Source organism: Tamandua tetradactyla, chromosome 9 (assembly GCF_023851605.1).
Source record: "Tamandua tetradactyla isolate mTamTet1 chromosome 9, mTamTet1.pri, whole genome shotgun sequence".
Lineage (NCBI taxonomy): Eukaryota > Metazoa > Chordata > Mammalia > Pilosa > Myrmecophagidae > Tamandua > Tamandua tetradactyla.
In genome coordinates, this window is record NC_135335.1 from 66,614,886 (window position 1) to 66,633,225 (window position 18,340).

An 18,340-nucleotide genomic window follows, 5' to 3' on the forward strand; every position below is an offset into this window, starting at 1 on the left:
ATGTTTTCAGTAGGCTGCTTCATCTCATGAACTGTTAGGTACCTTAGGGATTCTCCAAGTCCTATGATTTGATTTCCAATATTAAAAGAAAAGATGAAGGGGGAAAAAAGATGGGAAGTTGGGAGGTGTATGTGTATGTATATGTGTGTGTGTGTGTGTGTATATATACATATATATATTATATGTATATATATATATATATATATATATATTCCCCCCCCACAAATGCCATAAATCTCAGGTAGAAATAAGGAAATAAAAGATGTTTTGCCTCAGAGTGTGTGTGTGTGAGAGGGAGTTTATAAAACTGAATCACACTTAAAGTTACACTGTTGAAAAATCCAAATTGGGAAAAATTCATATCTTAATATATTATCAACAGTAAAAAAAAAATCACGCATTTTTCATGAAAGTTTGACATTTAAAAACTGAAAATGAAGAACAGGACTTTTACAATCTTGAAAGACTCATCTTAAAGTACTTGATTTACAAACACATGAAGGTCCCTGCAACCTTTTACAGTGGTAGCTACTAGGAGAATGCGAACTTTTAAAAAGTCAATCTAGACAGATTCCATTTCATTCCAGCTGCCTCTTTTCCTCTGGTGGGTACTACCAGGAGTCTTGAGAGAGACCCTGGTCAGTGTCACATTCATCACTGTCTCCTTTCTAAGCCTGTAGCTGTTGATGAAATGTGACAAATTTTCTGCTTCAGCTTTGATGCTTTTTCATTAATTCACTTTTGGTAGTAAACAGTGGCAGGTCTTCGACTTCATTTCCATCAGCCAATTCCATCACTTTGTCTATAAGATCCCTGTTGTAACTGCAGCCCAGGGAAAGGTGGTTGGCCCAGACCAGGGAGAGGCAGAGCGGTCCACCCGCTCGCCGCCACCGGGCGGGTCGCGGTAGTTGGACAGGTGGCGCAGTATGTGCTCCTTCTGGACCTTCCATTGCTTCTCGCTCTCGGAGTAGGAACAGAGCTGTCTGGCAAAGTCAGTTGCCTGTGGCACCCCCCCAAAACCAGCTCCGCCACTGCAGCGGCCGCCTCGCCACCAACCGTGGCGACTGTTGCTGTCTTAATTTTAAATTGGTTTATGAAACTTACTGTGCAGACCAGGTTTTATAATGATTATTTGGATACTTTATTTAAATATGCCTATGGTTAAGCTAACTAAGATATCCATTTTTGGAGACTCAAAGTATATTGTTTGCTTCCTTAAATAAAAATATTTTTAAAATATTTAAAAATACAAAGTCTTGTAAGATATAATTGTTCACCTTTAAACTCGAATAATTTTTTGATCAAACATTTGATACCCTTTCTTTGGCCTTTGAATTAATGGCAATTTATGCAGAGCGAAGGGCTTGTGTCATTCTCATCGTGCTATGCCTTTCAATGTCAAGCACAGTGCCTTCCTTACATATGATAAGTGGGATGGTGCTTAGCTCTGAATGTTAGGACATCTGGATACTAGTCTCAAATCAGTAACAAATCAGCTGTGACAGTATTGTATACCTTTGGTAAGTTGCTCTCTGAATTTCTGTTTCCTTTAATTGGTATAGTAGACTATATAAACATTATGTCAGCATAGACTGGCAACCAAGGCATGGGTTTTGAAACCACCTGAGAGGGTTCCAGTTCTCCTTACTTGCCAACCGTGTGACTATAAAGAAGGAATTGATAACAGTATCTACCTTAAGATGGTTCTCATGATTACACTAGTCAATATCTTTAAAGTGCTTAGAATAATTCCTGATACAGAATAAGTACTGTTTATGTGTCAAGGAAATTAGTAACAACCACAACAAAAAAATAAGTTCTCCTTACAATTTGTGAACATAGAGTTGTTTTTCATTTTAGATCCAAACAGATTTTGCTATACTTCTAGTACATCTTCAGGATGCTTTAATAGCTTCTCCTCTCAATTAGAAAATATTTGGATTTTAACAAGGGGGCAGTGTTCTCATAATGGGTGAAGTCCTCAGATGGATGGATATGCTGGCGCACAAGTTCACACAGCCACAGACTTCCTCAGACACTTGAAGAATGGAAAGAGTTTGACGGTTAAGCCACAGGATAAGCATACGTGAGAAATATTTATTACGCATGGGAGAAAAATGAGAAAACAGAAGACTAGAGGGCACATATATGCAAGTTGGTTAAAAAAACAAGTTAAACACACATCCTTTTCTTTATGGCTCTCATGTATTCATTCATTGACCTTTTATAATTCTACAAGCATATTGAGCTCTTATATGGGAAAACAAAATTGAGTAAGACACTCCCTGCCTTCAAGGAATTCTCTACTGAATGGGAAACATAGACATGTAAGGGGTTAAATTAAAACAGCTTCTTACATGGTACAGGAGGTTATTACGAGGACAGAGGCCGGGTAGCTATTTTGCTTAGAGGTATTATGAATGTCCCAACCAAGGATGTGAATTTTGAGCAGGGTTGTGAAGAAGAAGCATGAATTTTTCCACATAGACTAAAGGAGATTATTTTAATCCTGGCAGAGATAATACACTGTACAGCTGTAGTCATATGTGAAAAGTAGGAGAGTCATTTTAGTTGTAGCTCAGGTTTATGATAAAGAAGTGGATGATAGAAATGGACTTGAAAATTGCAAATTGGGGCTAACTGGGAAGGGTTATATATATTGTATCAAGTTTGGAATCTATCCTTGAGTTGACAGGAGGAATAATGCCAAAATGTGGTGCCAGCAGACATTGTTTTTTGGGTGGGGGGCGGAATGGGAACTCTGGCAACAGCACGGACATAAAACCAGTTTCTATGAGACTAAATCCCAAATCAGCATTAGCAGTAGACAACTTCCATTCAATTCCTAATTCCTGTAGCCATGAAATGGTAACAGCTAAAATTACCTAGAATGACATAGCACTGATGATTGGATTTTGGAGGACCTTTGGTAAAGGGCAAAGCACAGTATCTGACTGTAGTGGGTATAGTTTGAAAATGTTTCATCTAATATATTATTTTATAATTGAGCAAAGAAGAAATGCCCATAATTCCATATGCTGTGAAATTAAATAAGGATATGAAATTTTAATGCTCACAAAAAGGAGCAAATATTCTACCAGGTTGGAAAGGCTGCTGGAGTAAAAGGAGGTTTGTTTCAGATCACTTATAGAGCCCTCTGTTAAGCAGAAACACTGTCTCTATTTCCCAATCAACTTCCTCATCCACGCTAGGCATGATATTTATCTAGATAATGTGAATTCTTTTTCTCATCTTCTGGCTGTTGCCTTAATCTGCCATTGACCTCTGATACCACTTCTCCATTCTCTGTCAACACTCAGCACTTTTTAGCTTTCTAGTTCTTAAAATATGTGGAACAGGGACATTTCCAGTTAAGGAGGATAGTCTTTCTCCTCTTCTAAAAGTAGTCTAGTCATATTTTACCAACTATAACTTTTTTCAACTAGGGATTCCCCTAAAAATTGCTTGACTGATGAGTTTTCTGGAACAGTTTTTACCCTAGTAAAATTAGGTTTAAATAACTATTGCAATGGGGAATCTAGGACTGTACTAGAAAGCAGAAGAGGGCAGCAGTTTTGTTTGGTGTGAGTTGGGAGGTGCAGGAATGGACTCTGGGCCCATTATAATCCTTTGCACCAACTGGCTGAACTCCCTTGAAGTTCCTCTGATTTGAAAAATGGCTCAGCTCATATTAACAGGGAGGGGTTATCCTCCAGGCTATCACTAGTAATTTGAATATACTCATCAAAAGATTAGGGAAACCAACTTAAACCTGATTTTCAGAGATAAAGTAAGGACCAAACCCAAACTGCAGGCTCACATAGGAGGAGAGACCATTTTGTTACTTTATCTTTTAGGAGCATTTTTATTTATAGCCATACCTTCCAGTGAAAGTTTGTCCTGTTTAAACATCTACATCACTGCCAAGGAAACAAGGCTCAGCCACAGCTCCAAGCCTTTAGTTTCTATTTTTACAACAAAATCCACTTATAACTGCCTGTTTACATTACATTCATCCTATCTGGGTTTGGCAAATGCTGTAAATTAGGATAAAACAGGGAGATAAGAGGGTAGGATAGGAAGAATGAAGTATTTCTACATATTCTAAGTCTCTGAATAATTTCTGAGAAGGTACATTTTAAAACTCCAGACCTGTATTCTGAAGTGAATTTCTTTACAGATGCTCTTGAAAGTATACCTTTCCTAAGTAATGATCCGATTTCTTTAAAATGTAAATCAATAGATTTGCATATGCAGTGGATTATTTCTTATGACTTTTATTAACTTTGAATTTCATAGGCACTTCAAAGAGTTTAGTTTTATGATCACACCCAAATTTTATTTTTTATCTAGTTGTCGGTGCTTTGAGCTGTAGAAATTTGTGATTTGAGGGATATAAAAGTTAATTTTATATAGATATAATCACTGCATGCTTTTTCTGTTGTATAGCAACTCATCAGAGTGCAAGGAAAGGTCAAGTGACAGCACAAAGAAAATAATTTGTGTTAGATGGTAATTTTTACTGTGGAGGAAAATAGCTTTACTCTTGTTTTGTACAATTCAGTTGTTATTCTGCTGAGAGTTCTGGGGGTATTAAAGTAGTAACTTGGCAAAGATTGAGTCAAAAATTTTATAAATTTCATTTCTGATTATTTTACTTTCTTTCCTCAGTCAAGAAAAAAGAAGCACACACACTCACATACACACACTCACACACACAGCACTCAGACACCCTGGCTGCAGTTTTAAAGCTCAAGAAAACAAACCACATATATGTGGGAAACTTTTCTGAAAAGTGATCAGAAGACAGCATCAAAAAATGGTTTCCAGGACCAGAAGCTAGGAAACTGGGAACCGTTATTCTTATCCTCAAACTAAGGTAACTATGAGCTCTTTCCTGAACACCAGACATACATTTCCAGTCCTTTCTTTGCTTATCCATATTGATGTTCAGTCAATCATGTAATACAAATTATTTAAAACTGAACATAAATTTGCTTCCTAAACTTCCTAAACTCAAGGTATCACCGTCTATCGTGGATTGACTCTTGGTCCCCACAAAGTCATGTTCAAGTTCTAACCACTGGTCCTGTGAATGTGAACATATTTGTAAGTAGGATCTTTGAAGATGTTATTAGATAAAGTGAGGCCAAATGGAATCAGGAAGGGCCTTACTGCAGTATGAATGGATTTCCTATTAGCAGAAGAAATTTGGGTTCTGTGATAAGAAACAGGCAGAAAGAGATAGGGAGCCATGTGACGGAGGTAGAGAATGAATTATGGATTACCAGCAGCCATGACCAGAGAAAGCCTGACTCTGCCAACACCCTGATTTTGGACTTCTAGCCTTTGAAACAGCAGAAATAGTAAGTTCCTGCTGTTTAAGCCAACCAGGCTGTGGTATTTTGTTACAGCAGCCTTGACAAACTAAGACACTGTTATTTGGGTTTCATTGACTGGACGCCTCAACATTGACTTAAATTTCAGTGTCTTTTTAAATACCTCCTTCCCAACTTTTCTTGTTGTGTTCAATTCCAGTTCACCTCCCCTGCCACTGCTTGTGGTGTGTCTCCCTGTAAGCTTAGTGACTGTACCAAAACTTTTAGGTGATCTAGATAGCTTAGCTTTAGTTCTCTTATTCTTCTAAACCATACTACAGCTCTCCTTTATAAATACAGTTTGGATATGATGAATTTCAACAAATCATCCAATGCTACTTCACTTTTTACTAAATGAAAGTCAAACTTCTTAGTCTGTTATTCCAGGAACTCGAAGATATGTCCTCAAAATATCTTTGCATCATTTTTTTTAGTAAGTCCCAGTGAAGCCTATCCGTGTGCAAGTCTATTTTCCAAATTTTCCCAAGGAAATCATATAGAATTTTATGATTGCCCGACCTCATTATAATCAATCTATTAACATGATCTTCAAAACCCATGTCAAGTGCTTTGTGATATCTTACTTGGTCCTCTTGGAATACTGCTAAAATATGCTATGGATATTTGAAAAAAGTATTTAAAACTATGTTTGAAATAAAAAGAAAAAGTAGTCTTTTGAGTAGTAGGTTGTAAATGTTAATACATGATAGAAAGAAAACAAACCTTTAAAATTGTAATCACTTTGGCCTTTTCTACTAAGAAGAATGATCTCTATACTGGAAAAAAATGGTACAGAAAGGTTATGAGAGCCAGGATAAGCCAGGATATTGGGAATGCCAATAATGGTGATAATTTAAATCTTTTTTTTTTGTATGTGTGAAAATCTCATCTCATCCAGATAAAATATCTTTGTCATGATAAGATAATTCAAAACATATGTGAGCAATATTACTCAGCTTATTTTTTAATTGCAGAAAAAGGAAAATCAACTTACTGTTTAGCACTGAGAAGGGATTTCAGGTGCACTGGCATCAGGGCTTCCAGGACTTCCAGTGGTTACTGTGTTAGAAGAGCCGGGGCGCCTCCTTTCGGCTTTAGGTCTGTGTTGAGATCCATTTTGGTGGTTGGTTTTTAACTGCCAAACAGTGCATTTTTTAAATAGCTAAAAATAAAAGTTAAGGAGAACACTTGAACTCACAGACAGGAGAGGTATGCCTAGGGTAAGTTTTGCAATAGCAACCTGAATACTGGTCCATCTGAACATCTGAGTATCCTCTTGGGAACGAGAGAGAAGGTGACAAAAATCAAACTCATGATCAAATTTTGCATGGTCACAATAGTGTTCCCTGTAATTACGCTTCATATTTGGAAGCATAGAAACTCTGTTTTTCAGAGTTTGTGCTTGTAGTTGTGCTCGCATGGTTACCTAGGAAACAAGCTTTGAGAACAGTGGCCCTGCCATCAGGCTTCAGGCCCCAGACTTCCCCACTGTGCCCAGGTCGCTGGTGTCAGGGCCACTCAAGGCCCCACAGGAGGGACTGTGAGCTGGCCACGGGCATGTCAGCAGCCTCTGGCTCTCAGTTTAGAAGAAAGCAGTGAGCCATCTGCCTTTTATTTTGGTCAGGTGTGTGGTGCTTTTGTTTGAAACCACTTGCCAGAGAAGAGAGCCTCTGTTCTCCCCAGCCTTTACTCAGAGCAGATCTCTTGGGAGCCTAGGGTCTCACCACCAGATCTGCATGCAAGTTTGGAGAGTCATTCCATTCTTGAACACACAGCCCATCTTGGAGCACCCCCGTCTGCATCTGTGGGTAGTAGCTTTCACTCCCTCCTCTTCTCAGAGTCAGATTTGCCATTGAATAAAAATGACCTCTATCCTTTTTTTCTTTCATATTTTGATAAACACTGAAGGAGCTGGAGCTGTTAAACTTTGTCGTGGTGTCAACAACCTCGGAACTGGTTTATTTGATGTTGTGCAATTTCTTACTGCTTTCAATACACAATTAGTAATTTAAAAAAAAGCATTTGAGGATCCATTGTTCAATCTTTAAGCTGGGTAATAAGGACAGGGTGATATTTCTAGTTTCTCATGCCATTCCTTGATTAGAATTTTTAATGGTTTAAGGGTTTTAAACCATTGCCTATAAAGTCTATTATCATTTGCTTCCTTTTTATTATCTACCCTCTTCTTTAGCTACTCCTGATAAACTTCTATCATAAACTCTTCTCCCACAGTATCTAAGATATTTCTTAATTATAGTAGGTTTTATACCATATTCTTTACTTGGTCTCCTTGTCCTCTTCCCATAAAGTCCTTCATTGTTGGCACTCCTCTTTCCTCTAGGCATAATAGATAAAATATTTGTGATGTGTGGATATAAAAAGTTAACATAGTCATAAAAACTTACGTTTTTTTTCCCTTCTGTGTGAATCATATAGTTATAGGTTCCAGGCCTGACTTTGCCTATTATTAGCCTTGGCATAGATGATTAGATTCCGAAATATATGTTCACTTTCTTTCATGTTGTTTTTTTTGGAAGGGAGGGTGGTAGGAGTTGGAGATGGATGGAATGTCTGCAGAGTCAAGAACTACATTTCCTTGCCCTGCGCATATGCTTCCAATCTCTGCCCTGACTGAGTGAAAATGATTATGGGCTTGTATCATAATCAAAGGGCCTTGGTCTTTGAATCACCTTATGGAAGACTACTGCTGGATGACTAGGGATTCTTCACAGTGGACTGTCATAAGAGTGAGAAATAATTTGTATTATGTATACCTCTTACTCACATGCTATTATGAGCTCTTATGAAGTGGCTTCCTCCAAGATGGCCACTGTGCCAGTTTGAAAGTATTATGTGCCCTAGAAAAGCTGTGTTTTAATCCTGATCCATTTTGTGGAGGCAGGCTTTTCTTTTTTTTGGAGGGGGGGGGTGTATGGTTTGAAAATTGAACCCAGGTCTCTGCATGGAAGGCGGGCATTCTATCCACTGAACTACCCGTATACCCCTAGGCAGCCTTTCTTTTAATCCCTATTCAGTACTGTAGGTTGGAAACCTGATAAGATTATCTCCATGGAGATGTGGTACACCCAATTGTGGGTATTAATCTTTGATTAGAGGGGTATGTAACTCCACCTATTCCAGGTGGGTATTGATTAGTTTACTGGAACCCTTTAAAAGAAGAAATATTTTGGAGGGTGAGAGAGCCACAAGAGCCGTGGGAGCCCATGCAGCCTGAGACCTTTGAAGATGAAGAAAAAACATGTCCCCAGGGGAGCTTCATGAAACAAGAAGCCTGGAGAAAAAGCTAGCAGATGTTGCCATGTTCGCCATGTGCCTTTCCAGTTGAGAAACCCTGAATGTCATCGGCCTTCTTGAACCAAGGTATCTTTCCCTGGATGCCTTGGATTGGACATTTCTGTAGCCTTGCTTTAATTTGCACAATTTTATGGCCTTAGAATGTAAACTAGCAACTTAATAAATCCCCCTTTTTAAAAAGCCGTTTTGTTTCTGGTATATCACATTTCAGCAGCTTGCAAACTAGAATAGCCACAAATTACTTCTCCCCTCCTGGTATACTCATGTGGCTTCTCACAGGAAGAGGTGGAGCTTATTTGCCCTCCTTTTGAATTTCCTCTGGCCTTGATAGACATTGAATTATGGATTGCAGCAGAAAAGATAATTCTAGCTCAGAACATGACAGATCTGGCACTGCATACTTTCTGCTTCTTGAAACACAGGTGCTACCAAAGAAGTCTGCACCTCATGGAGAGACCACATGGAGAAGACAGAGACTCTGGCATTGACAGCTCCAGCTGGGCTCTGAGCCAGCGTTAATTTTTTACATATTTGGGAGTTGGCCCAATCAAGCCCCCAGATAACTGCAGACCCATCCATGGTCACAGAGAGCTGAAGAACTCATCACAGAATCATGGGAAATTATAAAATAGTAGTTAAAATATACCAAAACCATTTGGGTCCACTTTTTGAGCAATGAACATTACCCTAGCTAATACATCAGCTTTTTGACATTGGGGAAGTTACCTAACTGCTTCAGTTTTCCTTTCACCGTCTATAAAATAGGTATAGACACCCTATTGAGTCCATATGGTTGTTGTGATTCACTGAGGCAATGATGGAGACTTCCTTACTCAGTGCCTGGCATATGATAGGCACTCAAACTTGTTTGAATGAATATCTTTGCCAAATTATAAAGAAATGCTCACCTAGAATAAATAATCAATCTCATTTAATCAGAAAATGCAAAATTCTGTGATGGTTTTCATCTCAAATTTGTACCTCATTGCATTCAAAGTAGACGTCTAGTTTTGTTATTACAATTTGAATTTCTTCAGCTAGTTAGTATTTCGTCTTTGTGTTTATCTTAGCATACTTTCTTCTATGACTCTCCATGCCTGTTTTATATAGCACATCTTAGTGAAAACACGGATAAGAGATTTTCTTACTTGGCATTGCCAGCAGTAATTTTTTTCAGAGATACTATCCTTTTCCTTAAGTGTGTAATTATTCACAGATCTTATACCATTTTTCAAATTTTCATTAATTCAATAGACATTTAATGTGTAATCCCTGTATTTGGCTTTAAGGGGAATTAATTTCTTTCTATATCCACCTAACCCATCACTAATCCTCAGCTGTAATTTTTGTATCAATGTCAGTTATAGCAAACCATAATTGATAGTGAACTATAGTCCATGGGTTGAATCCAGCTTGTTTTTGTAAATAAAGTTTTTTTGGAACATAGACACAGTCATTTGTTTGACAAATATTTTTTGTGCTGTAACAGCAGAGTTGAGTAGTTGCGACAGAGACCATCTCACTCACAAATCCTAAAATATTTATTAACTGAACCTTTACAGAAGAAGTTCGCCGACTCCTGATTCATGGTATTATAGAAATTTTTGTTTGGCCCATTTTGAAAGGATATTCATGAACTGGAGTGTGCTACTATGACAAAGGTCTGAAATCTATAAAATGAAATAAAAGAAACATACAGAGGATATTTAATTTGGAAAAGTTAAATTTTAGGGAGGATATTAAAAAAAGATATACTTGACAGATACATATCACTTCTCACAACTGCTGTACTACTGGCTGGAGGATAAACTGGGAAGACATTTAGAAAGACAATGTGGAGTTTCTATGAGCAATGAAAATGTGGAAGCCTTTGAACTCAGCAACTCTGCTATGGAATTAATCCTAGTGAAATACTTCCATGTGCATAAAAAGAAACATAGTCAATGTTCTTGCTGGGCTTTTGATTATAAAAACTGAAGCCTGGAAACAATCTTCATCAATTGGGGGTGGTTAAATGAAATGTGGTGCAGACATACATAAGTTGTGTTTTAATTGAACAGATGCAGCCATTAAAAAGAATGAAGTAACTATATTTCCTTTCATGGAAAGGTTGTAAGGATATGCGATTATTCCATAGAACAATATAGTATGACACTACTTACTTAGTAAAAGCATATTATGCATATATTTATGCATGTGGTTAAAATTAAATTCGACTGCATGTTATGGGAAAATCTCTAATTACAGTGGCTTAAACAGCATAGAACTTACTGGTTTATCATCGAAAGTCCAGGCAAGAGATCCAGCACTGGGAGTATTAGTGCTCCCTGGTGTGAGGGTGCCAAACAACTTTTATCTGTTGCTTGGCCATGGGTGATTAGAAACTCATGGTCCAAGGTGGGGACATTGTGTTCCAGACAGCAGGATGAAGAACTGGATAGTGTCCAAGGTGGGGCTTGATTATATGTTACTTAGGGGAATTTAAAGGTTGTCATTGTGCAACAAAAAGACATTACTGATAGAATTGTTGTGACAGATGAGATGACACATAGAAAGTGTGGGCAGTGTTTGGTACATAGTAATCATTCAGCAAAAATTAGTGAAAAATCTTCGATTTAGCTGAAAACAATCCCTTGATTATTATGACACAAATAATGTTATAACTCAGAATGAGAAAATAGTTATTAGTTAGGAATCCTGGAGAGAATTGAATGCTTCTTTTCTTATGTTAGACATTTTATCTCATGGAATTCTTAGTACTGATAGCATTTTATGGTTCCAGCATTGTATTAGTCAGCATTCTCTAGAGAAATTGAACCAAGAGGAGATATCTATAAATAGGAGATTTTAAAAAGTGTCTCATACAGTCATGGGAATGCAAGAGTCCAAAATTCATAGGGCAGGCTGTGAAGCTGGCAACTAAAATGAAAAGTCTGAATGAACTCCACAGGAGAGACTTGCTGGGTGAAGAAAAAAGTGAAAATTCTCTCTTCTCCCTTAAGGTCTCCAACAGATTGGCTCAAACACAGCTGATTGGATTATTTTATTTGCAGGACACACACCCTTTGCTGATTGTAGATGTAATCAGCCATAGCTGCAATCAACTGACTGATGATTTAATACACCAGCTATCTGATTTATCAAGCTGCCATGAAATATCTTTGCAGCAATGGTTAGGCTAGTGCTTGCTTGACCAGACAACTGGACACCATCGCCTCCCCGATCTGACACCAGAACCTAACTGTCTCACCTGGCCATGGGAGAAACAGCACCACAGAGTGGATACTGCTTCAGAGCATACACAGCCTCCAAGAGAACATTGTCTGAGCCCTGTAAGGTATTGTCACCTAGTTGGTGCTGTAATTGGGTCTTCAAAAGGCCATTCCACTATTCTATCAAACTAGCTGCCTCTGGATGATGGTGAACATGGTAAGACCAGAGAATTCCATGAGCATGTGCCTATTTCCATACTTCATTTGCTGTGAAGTGGGTTCCTTGAACAGAAGCAATGCTGCGTGGAATACCATGATGGTGGGTAAGGCATTCTGTTAGTCCATGGATGGTGGTTTTGGCAGAGGAACTGTACACAGGGAAGACAAACCCATACCTGGATTATGTGTCTATTCCAGTTGGAACAATTGCTGCCCCTTTCATGAAGGAAGTGGTCCAAGTGATCAACCTGCCACCAGGTAGCAGGCTCTTCACACTGGGGAATGGTGCCATACTGGCGACTGAGTGTGGGTTTCTGTTGCTGGCAGATTGGGCACTCAGCAATTGGGTCAGAATGGCTCAGCGTTAGGGAGTGGAAGTCTGTGTTGCTGAGCCTGTGCATAACCTCCATCCCTACCATCATGACAACTTTGTTCATGATCCCATTAGACAACGGTAGGAGTGGCTAGGGAAAGAGGATGACTTGTACACAGAATGGGGTATCTTATCGACTTGATTATCAAAACCTTTCTCTGCTGAAGTCACCCGCTGGTGAGTATTCACAGAGTACACAAATATCTCCACGGTTTTTGCCGACTCAGAAAGGTCTATTCACATACCACTTCTTCAAACCTCTTTGTCACCAATTTTCCAATTATGCTCCTTCCAAGCCCCTGACCATCCAACCAAATCATTAACAGCAGCCCATGAATCAGGACACAAATACACCTCTGGGCAGTTCACCTTCCAAGCGAAATGAATAACCAGGTGCACTGCTCAAAGATCCACTCACTGGGAGGGTTACTGCTGTCCTTCAAGGATACCTCATAAAAGGGGTATAGTGCTGTAGTTTTGCACTTTCTGATGGTATATGCATATTGTGCAGAACCAACTGTAAAGCACGTCCAAGTTTTCTCTTCCTCAGTCAAGTGACTGTAAGAAATTCCCCAAGAGATCATAGCTCTGGTTTGGGAAAGAGAAAGTAATGTGGCAGGAGTGGGGACCATGGTCATTTAGGCCACTTTATCATGCAATGTATTTGTGCCTTTTACATCTTTCATACATCACTTAAGTTGCAAATTTGAAGATTTCAACTCATCTCTTTCCCTCATGAATGTATCCAGCATATCTAACAACAATCAGCCAACATCATTATACTTCTTAACTCCACAAAACTCTGTTAAGGTGTTAAAAGCACTCTCACCTAGAGCCTTGCCATGTATAAGTATACAATTAGCAGAATCAGATGGTAATATTTTGCATATCTCTATTGCAAATCCATGCCATGGACTGTCAGTGTCATTTTGATTATTGGAGAGTCATTATTGCCTTTGAGTCGAATCAGAGTAGAAAACCAATTGTAAAAACCCATTTTCTTTTTAACTTTTTTATTGTGTGGTAGAACATATATACAAAGCAAAGATATAAAAAAGCAATAGTTTTCAAAGCACTCTTCAACAAGTAGTTGCAGGACAGATCCAAGAGATTGTCATGGGCTACCATATGATCCTCTCAGATTTTTTCAGTTGGTTCTTTCAGAATATAGGAGGCTAGAGGACTTAAAATTTTTTTTATCATCACAATTGACTTTTTTTCCCAAAAAATAACGTATATACAAAAAATCAATAAATTTCACAGCACGGCACCACAATTAGTTGTAGAACATATTTCAGAGTTTAACATGGGTTAAAATTTCACAATTTTAGGTTTTTACTTCTAGCTACTCTAAAATACTGGAGACTAAAAGAGATATCCATTTAATGATTCAGCATTCATATTCATTTGTTAAATCCTATCTTCACTGTATAACTCCACCACCACCTTGATCTTTCCATCCTCTCTTTAAGGGTGTTTGAGCTATGGATATTCTAACTTTTTCATATTCTGTCACTAATGTGGGGTACAGAGATGGAACTAGCTGATGTTCTGGAGAGGCTGGGCTAAGTTTCAGGATTTATCTGGACCAGGGATCCATCTGGAGGTTGTATGTTTCTGGGAAATTACTCTGGTGTATGGAACCCTTGTGGAATCTTATATATTGGCCAAGGTGTTCTTTAGGATCGACTGGAATTGTCCTGGTTGGGGTTTGGCAGGTCATGATGGATAGTAATGTCTAACTGAAGCTTGCATTAGAGCAACCTCCAGAGTAGCCTCTCAATTCTATTTGAGCTCTCACTGCCACTGATACTTTATTAGTTACACTTCTTTTCCCCCTTTTGGTCAGGATGGAATTATTGGTCCCCTGGTGCCATAAAAACTCATTTTTAAGATTCTGCTTCTCTGACTCCATTCCTGGTATCAAGCCGTGTTAGACAGGACTCTAGAGAAACAGAACCAACAAGTGATAGCTGTAAATAATAGATTAATAAAAGTGTCTCATGCAACTGTGGGAATGCAAGAGTCCAAAATCTATAGGAAAGGCTGCGAAGCTGCAACTCTGATGAAGGGTCTCAGTGAACTCCACAGGAGAGTCTCACTGGCTGAAGTACAAGTGAAAATTCTCTCTTCTCTCTTAAAAGTTTTCAACCGATTGGCTCAAATCCAACTGACTGGATTACCTCATTTGCAGGAGATGCACCCTTAGTTCACTGTAGATGTAATCAGTCACAGCTGCAATCAACTGACTGATAATTTAATAAACCAGCCTTCTGGTTTATCAAGCAACCATGAAATATCCTTGAAGTAATGGCTAGGCCAGTTCTTGCCTGACCAGACAACTGGGCACCATTACTTGGCCAAGTTGACACTAGAACCTAACCATGGCAGGCATATGTTAATTTTACATTGGCAGACATAGAAACAAACCAAGTCATTACTGGAAGAACTCTTATAGACCATTAGACCACAGTCCTCATTTTATAAATTTGGGAAAGAGAGAAACAAGGGTCCATGATTTACATAAACACACAGAATTAGTTGGAATCAGAACATGAATAACAATGCAGACTTTTCAACTGTTAGATTTCTTCACTAGACATCCCTTAAATACCTTTTAAATATAAACATCAGTAACCATTGCACCTGGGGAAAAAAATAAAGAATGTGGTGCTTCAACATTTATCTATCTTTTGTTAGAACAAAAGTAAAGCTGTGCTTTTACTGGAGATAGATGTTCCAATGACATTATTTTATAAAATTCTTTAACTTACTTATTTTTCCTATGGAACTAACTGTTGCCCACGTCTTTAGAAGGGATAAAGTAGTCATTCAGTTTCTTAATGTTGTTCACATGATCTTTTTTCTCTTTCTTATTCATCCTTTATTCCATGTTGCTTGCTTTGTTTAAGTATGGCATTAATAAAAGATACAAGTTCTGGTCTTAAATGTGAACTATCATGGGCAGGTATAGAGAATTAGAAGTCTAGGTGCTTACAAGGACAATTTTTAATCACATGGGAAATATCAAAATCCATTTGGGTTCAAAGAGATCTAAATTTTCTGGCCCATTGATTTAAATACAAGAAGGTCGACGAACTAGAAATGGAGTGTGGATGCTTCATTGGATTTGGGTAGAACTGTTTTTATTGGTGTCTGAGATAATTTCTCTTTCGCTTAAATTGTTTTTCTCCCTAGAAAATATATTCAGGAAAGTAGGCAGTTGGTTATGAAACGTCATTTGAAATAATCTGCAAATCTAACACCTGTGTCTCTCAGGGTCGTTTGTTGCAAGCAGTATCCTCTCTAGCTAGTTAAAGCAGAGAAGCGACTTATGGGAGATAAGGTTGCTTATGTAATTTCCAGGAGCAGTAGATAACCAGGGTTGTATATCCATAGATCCTTTCCAACACAGCTTGTATGCTGTACTACAAAGTGGGACCGCTCCAGTGAAAATCTGGTGCTGCTGCTGCCTGCTTATTGAGCCCCATGAAACCAAGGACTGAATCACAAAAATAAACCTCTGCCACCACAGAAGAGCCTTGAGGTTCATGGTGTCACTTATGTCTTTCGAGGCTCAGTGGCTATACCTGCTTAGTGGATGCTAGTTCACATGCCAAATACTAGGTGCAGGGAAGTCCATGAAATGCAGTCTGTAATTTTCCAATGTCTGATCTATGGGAAGGCATGCTATAAAAAGGTTGAGATGATGTTGGCCTCAGCAGGGCTGCTGTAAGAGAGAACTGGACCCCAAGAATCTCCTTTATCCTTCTCTATATGTGTGTTATCATGGACAAGTTTGGCAGAATATTATTTTGAAAGAAGAAGGGATCTAAGGATATACATTTCGCATAAAATTTACTTTAATGCAGGAAGGAGAACAACCTGTTAAATTCAGTTATGTAGATTTGTTTTGTGTATAGCCAATTTTAGTTTAAGCTAGAAGTATGAAGAAAGAATTTACAGTATAGGCAACCCTTGCTTTGTGTAGTTCTGATATGCAAGAATTTCAGTTATCATGGTCCAGTTAAATAACATGATATAAGTTTTCGATTTCAGTTACCATGGAATACTGTTCTAGTTTGCTAGCTGCCGGAATGCAATATACCAAAAATGGAATGGCTTTTAAAAAAGGATGATTTAATAAGTTGCTAGTTCACAGTTCTGAGGCAGAGAAAATGTTCCATCAAAGGCATCCAGGGAAAGATACCTTGGTTTGCTTCAAGAAGGCCGATGAAGTTCAGGGTCTCTCTCTAGTGAGAGGCACATGGTGAACACGGTCAGAGTCTCTCCTTTATCTGGAAAGGAACACAGTGAACATGGTCAGGGTTCCTCTCTTAGCTGGAAGGGCACATGGCGAGCACGGCGTCATCTGCTAGCTTTTTCTCCTGGCTTCCTGTTTCATGACGCTCCCTGGGAGGCATTTTCCTTCTTCATCTCCAAAGGCCGCTGGCTGGTAGTCTCTGCTTCTTGTGGCTATGTCATTCTGTTCTGCTCTCTCTGAATTTCCCATTCTTCAAAATGTTTCCCCTTTTATAGGACTCCAATAAACCAGTCAAGACCCACCCAAATAAGTGGAGACATGTTGTCACCTAATCCAACTTAACAACCACTCTTGACTAAATCACATCATCCAAGGAGATGATCTGATTACAGTTTCAAACATACAGTATTGAATAGGGATTATTCTGCCATTATGAAATGGAATTTTGATTAAGATATGGCTTTTCTAGGGGGCATACATCCTTTTATCTTTTTTTTTTTTTTTTACATGGGCAGGCATTGGGAATTGAACCCAGGTCCTCGGGCTTGGCAGGCAAGCATTCTTACCTGCTGAGCCACCATGGCCCGCCCACATACATCCTTTTAAATCAGCACAAATACTAACTGCGTGTCACTACATGAAATATAAACGTCCCTGCAGTTCACAAATCACCCCATAAATAACAGATGCTCATCATGAACAATGATCAATCACGTCACTTCTTTCAAATGGCACCTGTTATTCAGGTTAGGCACAAAGAGCAATACCTGTAGTTGTGTAGCCTCTTTGTCTCCAGTGGTAAACCCACATGCCATTTTGCAAAACTGGATGACAGGAAGAATAAATTGTCCTTTGCTGGAAGTACAGCAAAGGAACAAAAAGTGATAGTGCTGGGAGTGAAGTTTGAATGGAAAGAAAATGGAGTTATAGAAGAAATTGCTGACACTGGAAGTGTTGGCACTGCAACCGTCTCTATCGAAGAAACTGCTGACACTGGAAGTGTTGGCACTGCCACTGCTGAGAGACTAGATACGTAGCCAGAGGAACTTGGTGATGGTGACTTCTTGACATAAATGAGGAAAGTAATTGTGACTAAAAGAGTGAAGTTGTCCCAGAGGAACTGACACTGACAAAAAAATTCACATTAAAGGAACTCTCCAAGATATTTCCCAACATTGAAAGGACAAAATGTAGAAAGCTGACTTAGACTTAGAATGGAGTGCAACAATTTGCAAAGTCATAGAAAAGATGTTTGCTGCATGTCTAAACTATAGGAGGAGAAGGAGAAGGCTGTTCAAACTGCTCTTGATTAATTTATTATAAAGAAATAAACTTTTTAATTCTCCAAGTTTCTAATATTTCAAATAGAAGTGTATTGAACAAATATTAGTTTGACTTGTTTTGTTTCCATATAAATTGTTAACCAACAGTAGGAGAGTTAAAAAAATTTTAATATTAATGTTTTGTTTTTTTAGATTTTTTATTAGACAAGTTGTAGGCTTACAGAATTCAAAAAATAAAGAAATAAAATAAAAATAAATAAATAAAATACAGAGTTTCCACATCTCATTCTCTGTTT

At 38.4% G+C, this 18,340-nt stretch overlaps 1 pseudogene; it reads right to left on the bottom strand.

The window, feature by feature from the left end:
* Window positions 1–710: 710 nt before the first annotated feature.
* LOC143645713 (CDKN2AIP N-terminal-like protein pseudogene) overlaps window positions 711–18,340 on the bottom strand; it is a 37,851-nt pseudogene continuing 20,221 nt past the window's right edge.